At 45.2% G+C, this 13,073-nt stretch overlaps 1 protein-coding gene across 2 annotated transcripts in view; it reads right to left on the bottom strand.

The window, feature by feature from the left end:
* SPATS2L (spermatogenesis associated serine rich 2 like) overlaps positions 1-11,580 on the bottom strand; it is a 69,549-nt gene extending 57,969 nt beyond the window's left edge. Inside the window, exon 1 of one of the 2 annotated variants that reach the window (XM_083629970.1) lies at positions 11,069-11,580. The gene's annotated coding sequence lies outside the window, so the exon portion shown is untranslated. The remainder of the gene's footprint in view (positions 1-11,068) is intronic. The other variant, XM_083629969.1, reaches the window with a different exon arrangement.
* Between the last annotated feature and the right edge of the window lie 1,493 nt (positions 11,581-13,073).

Here is a 13,073-nt window from a genome sequence, read left to right as displayed (position 1 = left end):
AGTTTCAGTCCTTGGCAAAAGCAACTTAGTACAAGTATGGCTCACGTATTTTAAAAACTGCAATGGCCAGTTTGATCTGTTTACTCTTAGCAGCTACCACCTGTATCTGTCAAAATGCTATTACTGTAAGTGAATGTTAGAAAGAATGATCCGAAGGACAGAAAGTCATCTCACGACTTAGAAAACGTTGTTGTTGTTGATAGAATACACACAGCACTGTATTTGTCTGGAGAGTAAATAAAACATTTTGGCAACTTTGCCAAACTTTGCCAAACAATAAACAACTTGGGAGGAAATTGCAAAAAAAACCGCAACAACCATGTTATAGTCATCATGGGCATTGAACCGCAAGCTTCAAAATTTACTATCTCATCAGTCTCTAGCAAGTCAGAACAATCAGCCATTTTATACTGAGTGTGATTAATGACCAGGGCCGGCCCCACCATGAAGCAAGGTGTGCTGACTGCCTCGGGCGGCAGGATCCACAGGGGCAGTAGATCTGGCCTCCAACGAATGCACTGTCTGCCGCTGTTGCAGCAAAAGCAAAAATGGCTGCAGAATGCTCCTTGGAGACTGGATCTGCCACCTCTTTGGCAATAGCACCCCATTCTGCCTCTACAGCAGCCTCTTGGAGAATAGGAGGAGCTGTTGGTCTGCTCACACCCCTAGGGAGGAATGGCAGGGGCTGCCCTCTGGGGTCTCCTGGGCTCTGCACCCACCCAGCCGATTCAGAGTGAGCGCCTTTCTCCCCCATGACCAGGGCCGTCTTAAGCATATCTGGCGCTATGGTGCAAAGCTCCCTTGGGTGGCCCCCCGTTTTCCAGAGTTTTTTAGGGAGGACGGTGCTGCTGGCGGGGTTGGAGGAGGCGGGCAGTGGCCGGAGGGCAGTTCCTCCGGCGGGGAAGAGGCAGAGGCTGGACACAGCACCTTCCGGCTCAGCTGGCCGTTTCGTGCCGCGGTGGCCATGGCAGATGGAGGCTCTGGGTGTGGCGCTGCTTCGGCGCGCTACGGCAGGCGAGGGCGGTGAGCGGATGCTGGGAGGCGCCGCGTCCAGCTTCCGCCTCTTCCCTGGTGCCCTCCAGAACTTGGCGCCCTGGCACCCCACACCACTAGCCTCTATGGGTGTAGCAGGAAACCCCCCCAATCATTCAGTTTCTACAAACTTCACACACACTCACACACTACATACACTACGCTTCTGTTATAAATTCATAGAAAATCAACCATACATCGGATTTGCACTGTTCCACTTTTATTTTACTCCATGAAGGAAGGACTACAAAATGGGGAAGGTTTGATACAGGCCACCATAATCCCTTGAGCATACCAGCACATCCACAGGAGCCCTGCCCAGTTGCTATGCCAACCCTGATGGTCTCAGACAGAAGACCATCAACAACACAACGGACTGCATACACGAGTGGATTCAACACGGACTATAACAAAAGAACAGTGATTGCATTCCCCCTCAGGGGGCAGGAAACTGCGACTACCTTTTGTCTTCTGAAAATGACTCATGGGGAGGGGGAGAAGGGAACCAGCCAGGTGACAGGACACTCAGGTTACCACCACCACCCCTCCCTCAACCCCTTCTTTCTGTGATGTATGCATGATGTTTCTGGGGGTGGGCTTGACCTACAGGATGGGAATTTCAAAAGTTTTTATAAGGCCTTGCACACCATTTTTCTGTGTCTTTCCTCTCTCCTACAAGTGAGGGGAACACCCTGTTGCAACAGTTCAATAAAGGCCAAGCCTACAGGCTGCTGTTTTGCTCCAAGTTATCCTGGTTGGTGTCTTTGTTTTTGTCCAAGGAAGCCCTCGGATTTTTCCGGTAACATGGATAAGACGCCCCTGCCCATGACCACCTTTGATTCCTTCTTCAACTGTCAGGTAAGGTTGATTTGATTTCCTCCTCCCTCGTTGCAGTTGTAGATCTTTATTCACCCCCTTGTTCCCAGTGTAGGATTTTATTCCACACACCCACCCTTGTTTCCAGTGCAGATCTTCCCTCAACCCTCGATCCCTGGCGAAGGGAGGAGTTATTTTGTGGTTTGCCTCAGGTGCCAAAATGTCTTGGGCCAGCCCTGTTGATGACAGCTGGAATACCTCACATTTCCTTTACAAATGTGATTGCAACTGCAGCTCTCTCTCTCTCAACATTCCTTTGGCATTCCTCAATTTAGACTCCATTCTATTATGTTTTCAAATTAAGGTAAGTCTGCGCTGCTGCCTATTCTTCGTTGTTTGAAAAAGGCTGTCAAAGCTACAAACTGACTATTTCTGCTGTTCTGCCATCACTTTCTTGAGAACTGTCCCCAAAGGCTTTTTTTTTTTAAAAAAAAAAAGAGAATTAAACTGTACCTTGAAGTGAATACTGAAAGCAACCTTTGATGTCAGACTATGAATTTTACACTACTCTTTTAAACTGAAAAACGAATTGCTAATCAAACAAAATTCTAAACAGAAAGAACAGGATGGAATGTACAAACAGCTTTATTTCTAGATAAAGGCTTCTTCAGATCACTCCCAATATCCTCCAGCCACACAAAGACCAATGTTGCCCTTTGATTATCCTTATTAGTCCAAATGGAAGACTGGGGACTAGCCAGATTATCGGTGGCACTGCACAAATACAGAGAAAACCAAGAAATGGTTGTAGCCATTTATACACTGTTTAACCTAAGAAGTTTCTGGTAACATGTGGTAGGGTTGCCATATTTCAAAAAGTGAAAATCTGGACAGAAAAGTTGTTGAGCTTTTTTGACCTTTATCCCCAAATTGAAGTGTTTTTGAGCTACTCTAAAGGGAAATTGTCAGAAATGACACTGATGACATGGGTTCCCGGACATTTCAGCAACTGCTGCCTAGGCACTGTACGGCAACCCTACATATGGACAGCGAGTGCAACCTTTTAGGCATCAGTTAAGGTGAAGGTAAAGGGACCCCTGACCATTAGGTCCAGTCGTGACCGACTCTGGGGTTGCGGTGCTCATCTCGCTTTATTGGCCGAGGGAGCCGGCATACAGCTTCCGGGTCATGCGGCCAGCATGACTAAGCCACTTCTGGCGAATCAGAGCAGCGCACGGAAACGCCGTTTACCTTCCCGCCGGAGCGGTACCTGTTTATCTACTTGCACTTTGACATGCTTTTGAACTGCTAGGTTGGCAGGAGCAGGGACAGAGCAATGGGAGCTCACCCCGTCGTGGGGATTCAAACTGCCGACCTTCTGATCGGCAAGTCCTAGGCTCTATGGTTTAATCCACAGCACCACCCGCGTCCCACGGTGGCATTAGAAGTCTTGCCCTTGCAATGGTCTAACTGCAGCATTTTGCTTGGGGCTTCCAGTCCAGGCTTGGGCGTAGCCCCAGAGAGCACTGCAATGCATTTCAAGGGACTGCGAGCATTTCCTATTTTACTTATTTCCATTTGTGTCTCAGCAAACGAAAGTGAATGCATCACACAGAGTGGTGTTTTGGACACTAAGGCCCAGTTTAGAGGAAGCCACTGCAAAAATGGCACAATGGGTCGAAGGAGTTGCTCAGTCCCAACACAAATGGTTTGTTCTGTGGTAACGATGTAAACAACAAAATTCCTATTCCAAACAAGTAGCAATTTGCAACGAAAACAATGTAATATAACCTAGCAGATGTAGGCTCAAACCCCAAATCAACTACAGACCCATGTGAATTCCATTCACAGCACTATGTTTGGCCTTAGATTCCCATCTGCAAAATGTGAAGAGACTGCCTTCCTTAGAAGGATGCTGCGAGCGGATACAACAATTGTACAGTGCTCTGTACAGCTAAAATCGTAATGAAATGCCATATATGCCTATATAAAACACCCCTTGGAAGACTCAACTGATGAACTGTTACGTCTTACCCAAAGTTATATATCTGATATTGAATCATTTTCAATAAGTAAAGCATCTTTTGGGCAAATCATAATTGTGGTAATTCTGACAGCTGGTTACATCCAATGCAGAAGTAGAATTCTTCCTAACAGTGCAGGAAAACGTACAATACCGCAAAGTTGTTAAGTACTGTAATTTAACACAGGATGTCATTTCATGCAGAACAGCAAGTGAGTGGTTAAGAGGCCAACACATTCCTTTGAGAGGACACTCCCTTCTAGTTGGCACTTGTGTTTCAGGATAGCGTCTCAGCAATTTGCCTGTCTGTAATGTGCATATATTATATCCCGTATAATAGGATAGGTCCCGTATCACCATTCATAGGCTACACTGCACTTTCAACGGTTAGCATTTGGGCTATTATCTGTCTGCCTCCTTTGCAACAGAGCCAGCATCCATAAATTGAGGGGAATTTCAGTTTCATGAGAGGAAGAGGGGATTTTGTTGAAAAGGGAAGCTTTGCTAGAAATAACACATACACACAAAAAACCCATCAGCCTCATTTTGCCTATGTGAAGTTAGCTGTTCTTCCTGTCTTTTGTGTGGATACTGTATAGAGGTTCCAAAATGTAGTCTGAGTGAAGACTCCTCCTTAGTTACAATGCTGTGCACTCCCTCTTTTACACACACACACACACACACACACACACACACACTGCATTGACACGTCTACAAGAAGGGTAAGCAAGAATATTTAGTTGTTGACTGTATAAAGAAAGATTGCAATAGGCTTTTATATGCCTGTTTTGCATGTCTTTCAGCATATGCTTATCCCGGCATTTGAGTTATTTGTTTTGTGGGACATCTCTTCTGCTGAATCTATACTGTTCTGTTCCATTTGGAACTCTTTTACTTGTTTCAGTCATTGTGTAATGGTTTCTTATGTTTTATAACTGCATATTATTTTCGTCAAATCTACCCTGGGACCTTATGGTGAAGGGTAGGTAAGGAGTCTTCTGAAATAAATATGTAAATGTTCCCTTGTAATGTCAGACTCTCCTTAACAAGAAATGGTGTGTTTTGTGTGGCGATGACAGGTTTATGATGTGCGCTACCCATCCACAGAGAGTTTTAGGCACCAACAATGGAGCTGGTTACTTTAGCAAGACGTCTTATGAAAATTATGTATTTTTATTATCTTCTTGTCCAATTACCAATGTTGTAATCCTGATTCAATAAGGTATTTTGCTTTGATTTTATGTTATGCTGCTTTGGTTTCAACCAATATTTTGTACGCTGCATAGATATATTTTTATACGACTTGTGAAATGAAAACCACCACTGTACAATGTGTCATGTACTCCGAAAATTTCAGGCAATGGACAAGACCTGATGTATTACTACAGAGCCTCATTGTACTTTCTGGGCGATCTTACTGAGGTAGTGGAATGGATCCTAGACTTAATGCCAATCGGTGTGCTTGTCTGAGGTCTGTATCTGCTGGTTATGAGGAGTGTGTTCCTGTAGAATATGAAAAACCCCATAGAAGGGTAAACGGGACACTGCAGCTGAACCTAAAATTTCTGGAAACTTGGAAATTCCTGGATACTTTGTGGGTCTTCACCCATGCCCTTTTCCGACATCTAGATTCTTTTTGCATAGCAAAAGTGCCAGGCATGAAGAAGCTCACAGCTAAGTCTCACTTGAAACCCAAGGAAAGTTAGTTATTAACTTACATCCCATTTTTGGCCCCACTGATTACATCTGTTTTTCTCCATATCCATGTAAGCGCCTGCCAACAGAGGATAACAATTCATGCATCTGACAAAATGGGCTCTAGCCATAAAAGCTCATGTCCCAATAAATCTGTGTAAGTCTTCAAGATAATGCAATACTCTCTGTTGTCCAAATTTCATTATTTTCAGTGGAACTAATAGTGCAATTGGAAGAAAGTCCCACTGTGTTGAGAGGGACTTACTCCCATGTAAGCGTCTTTAGTATTGCATGACTGACTGGATTGAGATCTTGCAGTGAAAGAGAGGGAAATGACTACATCAGCTCAGTGGCTGATTCATGTCAACATCTCACTTCTAGCAGTGGGTAAATCTTAATGCTATAAAGGTAAAGGACCCCTGGATGGTTAAGTCCAGTCAAAGGTGACTATGGGGTTGCAGCACTTGTCTCGCTTTCAGGCCGAGGGAGCGGGCGTTTGTCCACAGACAGTTTTCTGGGTCATGTGGCCAGCATGACTTAACCACTTCTGGCGCAAGAGAACACCATGACGGAAACCAGAGCGCACAGAAATGTTGTTTACCTTCCCGCCGAAGTGGTACCTATTTATCTACTTGCACTGGTGTGCTTTTGAACTGCTAGGTTGGCTGGAGCTGGGACAGAGCAATGGGAGCTAACTTCATTGTGCAGATTCGAACTGCTGATCTTCTGATCGGCAAGCCCAAATGGCTCAGTGGTTTAGACCACAGTGCCACCCACATCCTATATAATGTTATAAGAAGTCATACGACAATGGAAAAAGCTAATGGAGGGTTCCCATCAAGCATTTGACAATTTAGAGCATCCGGGAGCATGCTAAACATTAAGATGAATGGCCTGAACGTCCTAGCTAATAATAACTGTTGACAGCTGAAAGTTTGCTCTTCAACTTGAAACACTTTAAAATCTGTTGTACTTCTCATGAGGTCTAAAATTGTAGTGGGTCACGCAGTCCAATGCCCTGCAATGCAGGAATTTCAACTAAAGCAACCATGACAGATGGCCATCCAATCTCTGCTTAAAAACCTCCAAGGAAGGAGAGTCCACAATATACAGGGTCCTTCCCAATGCAGAGAAGTCAATGGAGGGTAGACAACAGAAATCTGATCAAGACCAAAAGATACTCAACAAATACATATTGGACTAATTAGAGCTGGAAGATGGTCCAAGTATACAATAAACCCAAGATCACTTTTTTGAGAGTAGCTAGCCCATGCCAAACCTGAACAGCTTTACTCTCTTACGAAATTGAACAAAAATTCGTCTTACATGTTTGAAAAGTCATTTATCCAAGAGGCAGCCACTTCCAGGGGGTGAAGGGTAAAAAGTCTAGTACAAACTACAGTATTCCAAGTCAGGGAAAGAAGGAAGCTATTGTTTCAAATGCTGGATCAAAGGAGCTTAAGATGGTACACAGTACATGGTTGTACTTTGAGGAGGTTTTGTTGATGATGACAGATGCTGTAAACTTATAACCTGGACCAAAATTTGACTATGGTTGCTTATGACAAAATAGTATTGCAGAATGATGGTTTGGAAACTGCTGGTTTTACCTGTATTATGATAAATGTGCGGTCATGCTTACTTACTTCCAGTCTGTTGAGATCCCAGCACCTGAAGGCAACATACACACAGAAGGGGGAATCTATGCTAGCTGAGTTGGGGGGCTCACATATCATGCTTTCCGCTGGATTACACAAGGCCTTTAAAAAGTCATGTTGGGTCTGGGCAGAGGAGAAGGGGCACAATAGCTCATCTCCATTGCTGGATGGGAGAGCACAGCCCTGGAGCCAAGCCCCAGCTCCAAGCTGAGCAGCAAGGAAGCAGAGGACCAGGAAGGTGAAGGAACAAGGAATCCAGACTCCTTGCTAGGTTGGGAAGTGGGTCTTGGTTAAAAAATTGAGCTAAGCCCAGGCTCCAAGCTGAGCAGGGTGACACAGCAAAGGAGCAAATCTCCTTTCACCCCTATACTTTTTTGTGGGTTTCCAACTGTGTGAATTAAAAAAAATAAATAGAGGTAACCATCTTATAGCAAAATTACATTTATTGCTAACTTGCACTTTTGAATAATAATGTTGCACACATATCTGAGTGTAACTCCACTGAACACAATGTACCCGATTCCATTCTGAGTAAACAGGCATAGGTTTGCGCTGCTAAACAGCCTGCCTGAATGCACACAGACGCCTTAGCGTTCCATTTCCATCAGCACCAAACTCTCTCTTATAAGGAACAGCTGCAATTACACCCCAGTTAGCAAGCTACATTTTAAACCCACAACTGATGCAGACATTGTGCTTATGAAACCTTTCTGTAACTAAGCTACTTAACCGAGTGACTTACAGCAGTAGTAATAATAATACTGGTCATTTGGCACCCCAGACAAAAGTAGCTTTAAACAAGCCCTGGACTAGAGAATTCCCAACCGCCTCAGGTGCCCACTAAAGCCTTGTTGCCTGATCTCTGGAAGTCCAGCTCATAACTTCTCTGGCTTTTGAGATTTCACCAAGTGTTGCCAACCTGTATACCTTTCCACAAGTTGCATCCCATTCTTTTACACCAGAGTGAAACATGTTTGCTAGATGGGCCCCATGCCTTAAAAAGGAATTTTAATATCATTTCTTTGGGAGGTCATCCTGACACCTCCTCTTATTATCTGCATTTTGTACCTATTCTCAAGGCTGTTTATTCTACTATTCTCAACAAATGTGTAGGAACATGAGAAGAGCTTCATCAGATCACACCAAGGGTCCTTCTACTCCAGCATCCTGTTTTCTACAGTGGCAAGAAGACTCTTCTCATGTTCTCTTGATGTTGCTCCTAGCAACTGGTACTCAGAATCAAACCACCTCTGAAATCTGTCAACTGCATTTAAATCATCCTATCTAGTAACTATTTATAGAATAATAAATTTGCCCACTTTCCAGTTCAAGCCATGTAAGCTACTGGCCACAACCTCAACTTGTGCTAGCTAATTCGATAGGTTCTCTGTGAAGAAGTACTTTCTTTTGTCTGCCTTGAATCTTCTGCCAATTGGTTTCTCTGGATCACTCAGAGTTCTGGTATTAAGAGAAAGGGAGAACATGAAAGACCATTGAAGTATGCTGGACCATCCACGGCCGGATTTAGAAAGCGATTGAGCAGGATCCGGCCCCTGGGCCTTAGTTTGTCTACCCATGTTCTAAGAGAATGAGGGAGGCATTCACGATGACTTCCAGAACCTCTTTTTCTAGAAAAATAGCACTGGTCTTGAAAGTAGGTGGGCAAAGCTTGATGAAACTGCAAAAGTTAGAAATTCTGAGTTGAGATTCCCAGTGGTCATGGGGGAAAGGCTTCAGTGACCATCTGAGAGGGCTGAGACAAAGTGACTTCGTGTTTCCTTAGGCCAAGGTAGGAAAGCGTCATGGGTAGGGATGCAGGCAAGAATTTCTTCTCCCCCTTTTCTCTCACACGGAGGGTTTTGCCCTTTGTCTGCCTTACATTTTCCAACCCCAGTATTCAGGCACCGTCACTGAATGATTTCCTCAACACCTGAGGATGGCTGACTTGGAAAGAGGTTGTGCTGAGTTTGCTTGGGGAGGGCCACGGCTCCAACAGAGGTCAGTCAAGAAGGAAAGGCCAGCTCCTTTGAAAGGTCAGGCAAGATGCACTAGTTTGTTGAGGGATCTGGTTTCTCAAGGGAGAAGCCAGTGGAGATAGTCAGTTTCTCCTACAGCTCCCCTACCTTTTTGCATCTTTCCCAGCAGACTTTCGAATTACTCTGTTGGGTGGTTATTTGTGGATGAGCCTCACAGGCTCACTGAATTCTTTTTTCTCTTTTGTCATGGACCACAAGGGCAGGCATCAAGCTGTAAAGGCTTGTATTTCCTCTTTGTGGGTCCGTCTCCTCCCACAAAGGTGTATTCCGAAAGACTTACAGCAACATCTCTCTAGACAACCATTCAGTTTTCCTTAATTTCCTTAATTTTATGCAAGTTGCAGAATTCAGCTTTTCTTGATGCAGAATTTCAGGCTTTTTTCTTCGTTTAAGAACAGATAATACCCTGCATTTTATCAGCACTCATATATAATCGCTCACATATATTCATTCACATATTCTAATGGATGGATAGAACTTCGGATTGCAAATGTTACAAAGGTTTTTACATGAGCAGGAATGCAAGCAATGGGTTGTTGCCTATTTGCTATCTCTAAATGTGGGTAGCCGCACACTGGCAACCAAAATCTCTTTCCTTCTCTACCTCACCAAGGAAAGAAGCAGCATTTACAGTTGTGCAGGAAAAGAAAACCACTGTGATGATATGGAACAAAACTAATCCTGTTGCTGCCAGCTGCCAGTAGACACAAAACGATCTGAAAATAGCAACGGCGATTTTTTGTGCTCTGCAAGGGAAGACACTGAATGTGAACAGCGAAGCGCTGATTGAAACAGCAGCTAAAAAATAAAATAAAATGACAGAACCACCGTGCAAACAGCCGCTACAGATCACTCACCTTTGCATCTGCCCGTTAAATCTCAGCACATTTCTACAGCCACATTTGGGGGCAGTTCCTCCAGAAAATGCCATGCATCCCTTCTCGAAGAAACGAGCAGTGCTGCTGTCTCAGCACATTTTGTTTCATTTTTTTCCAGGGGCAGCCAGTACTACTGTCGCTTCTGAGTTTCACGGCGCCGCTCCAGTCATTCAGAATTAATATTTCCACAAAGCCATCCAACTTTAATACCGATATCCTTTAGAGACTTTTAGCAGGGGTATGGGAGACAAGGAATGAGGGAGGGCGCCTGGGGAATGTGGTTTATATGTGACTCATACATAACATCTCCCCTTGCAGAGAGCCTTGGATTGCATCAGTACTGTACTATGTACTGTAAGACGAGCCTCAAAAACAAAACATGGGTCGGCGGCTCCCGTCTAGCTAGCTCATAACCAAGGACCCGATCCTGGGCTTCTGACGCCCCCCTGTGCTGGAATCCAAGGGGAGCGCCTGTGGAAGGAGTGCCAGGATCAGATCCCCGAGGCTGTTTATAGATTGGACAATGGCACGGGCGGGCTCCTTTCAACGTACACTTCCCTCAAGCTGCAATTCTATTTTCGTTTCTCCGGGCTGAAGAGCAACACTGCATTTGATTTGGGGGGGGGGGGTGGAGGAGAGAGAAAGAGAAACCGAGTTCCCTAACTGACCCCGCAGCACCAGAACCACATTTGGTTCCCCCCCACAGTGTCACAAAATCGCCTTCCTAAATATGCGCGCCCTGGAAAGGCTGGGGAGGGGGCACTTTATTTTGTGTGTGGGGGGGGTCTGGATCCTTCCAAGCATTCACGAGAAGACGGCAAGTCCCCACCCTGCTGCTCCCCCGTGTGTGTGGGGAGCCAAAGGCATTCCCCAAGGCGAGGCGCCATTGCGCCCCGGAGAGGCGCGCGAGAGACGCGCCGGGTGCCTTACCTCACAGACGCAGCCAATGGTCTGTTGTCGCCTGAGGCGTCGAGGTCCGGCCCGGGCAGGCTTCTTCTAAAAGGGAAAGGCTGCAGCTGCCGAGGTCGAGCGGGCGCCTTCTTCTTCTTCTCCCTTCCTCGCCTCTGGCTCCCCTCACGGAGCTCGCTTGGCAGGGAAGCGGCGTCCTTTCCCCGCTCCAAGCTGGGTCTCCACGTCCAGCCAACTTTCCTCGCGCGCGCCCAGATGCTCCCCCCGCGGAGACACTCCCCTTCCCTCACACAATCTCTCTCTCCTCCTTCTCTCTTTCTTTCTACGCTCCCTTCTTTTTTAAAAAAGCAATGCACAGGAAAGGCGAAGGGCTCTCCTTCTACTCCACAACTGCCAAATGACTTTACGGCTCCCCGCAGCAGCCGCCACTGGCGTTTAGTCGCTTTTGCGCGCCGAAATGCAGAACCTTGGCTCCCTTCTGCGTTCCCGTGCATTGCTAGCTTCTGCCTGGAATTGAGGAGGAGGTGTGTGGTGTGTGAGAGAGAGAGAGGTGGAGAAAAAGAGAGAGAGAAAGGGAGATCATGACAAGCCAAGGGGACATAGCCAGCATATTTCCTCGATGAGGCATTCCAGAGGGGGGAATAATATAGCGAGGAGTTTCTCACAGACGAGGCACACAGCCTAAAACACGTCTCCCCGCCCTCCAAACTGGATCCTGAGGGAAATGGCCCCACTTATTTCGTCAGATTTTAAGTCTTCGTTCCTCACAACTTGCCCCGGTTGCGAGATGCGATTTCTCCTGCGATTCTAGCACGTTGGGGCAGACACCGAAGAGGCAAACGAGAAAAAGATAAATAGCGGGTTAGATGGGTGGCCGAAGAGACTAGCCATAGACAGAGGGCAATAGTTCACTAGGTGACTCACTGAACTGCTTCAGAAGGATCCAATAATCTCCTCCTCAAACTATTTTTTTTCATAAATAAGCCCCATAAATAAACTCCCTCCATCAGGACATGTAAACAAACCACACTTTATGTACTCAGATTGAATTATTTACCACATTCATCCATTCAAGGAGCTAAGAATCTCTCAGCGAATTGTCCATGAAGCAAACGGTGGTGCTGAAAGATTGTGACAGGTTTTTCTTTGGTTGGTTACTTAACACCAGTAATTTCCATTTTCAAGTAATGCTCAAGTACCGTTGTAGCTGCTAACTGATGGGCAAAATATGGGATTTTTAAAAAACTGGCTTCAGCAGAGCAATCCTATGCCAGTTTACTCAAAAGGAAGTTATATTGTGTTCAGTGGAGTTTTGCTCCCAGGTAAAATGTGCATAGCTTTTATTATTATTATTATTGTGCAGTATTTTGGAGCAATGCAATGTCAGTTCCATGGCAGTTTAAAACTACCTTGTTTCTTGTTCTTCACTTCTGGTCATCCGGGGCTGAAACTATGACCCATAAAAAGCAGTGGGAGTTTTGCTACTAGCTTGAAAAGGAGCAGGATCCTGTTCCAACTGTGTACTTAACCTTTCCCAATCTCTCTCTGTTTCTTTGCAACTGTAGTTCAGTTACATGTGGCATTTCTAACAATATTCTTAAGAAATGATCAAACAAAAGGATACTTCATGTAACTTGCAACTTACTTTACACATACATACACATGCTTTACACATACTTTACACATACAAAGAATGCTTCATGCAACTTGCAACTTACTTTACATACATACAAAAACATGAATGCCAACAAGCATATTTGCAAGTGTGTGTGTATTAAAGAAAAACACTTGGCAAGGAAGAAACAGAGGACATTGCCTCTCTATTAGGTAGTGTTAGGGAACTACCTCGGGCAACTTGTTTGGAGTGCCCTAAATCCCAAATAGTAATCACTTTGACAAAATTAAATAGTTTCCCCTCTGTGGTTATGTCAGGATGCTTCAGAGGGATTTCCCTAGAAAAGTGCTGGTGTCCCAAGAGAACTTGGGACTGTTAAGTATGTGTGCTGTTACTATTGTTCCTTTTCTT

Source organism: Podarcis filfolensis (assembly GCF_964270895.1).
Source record: "Podarcis filfolensis genome assembly, chromosome: 1".
NCBI lineage: Eukaryota > Metazoa > Chordata > Lepidosauria > Squamata > Lacertidae > Podarcis > Podarcis filfolensis.
The sequence above is the reverse complement of the archived record's forward strand: the minus strand, read 5'-3'. Positions and strand labels throughout refer to the sequence as shown.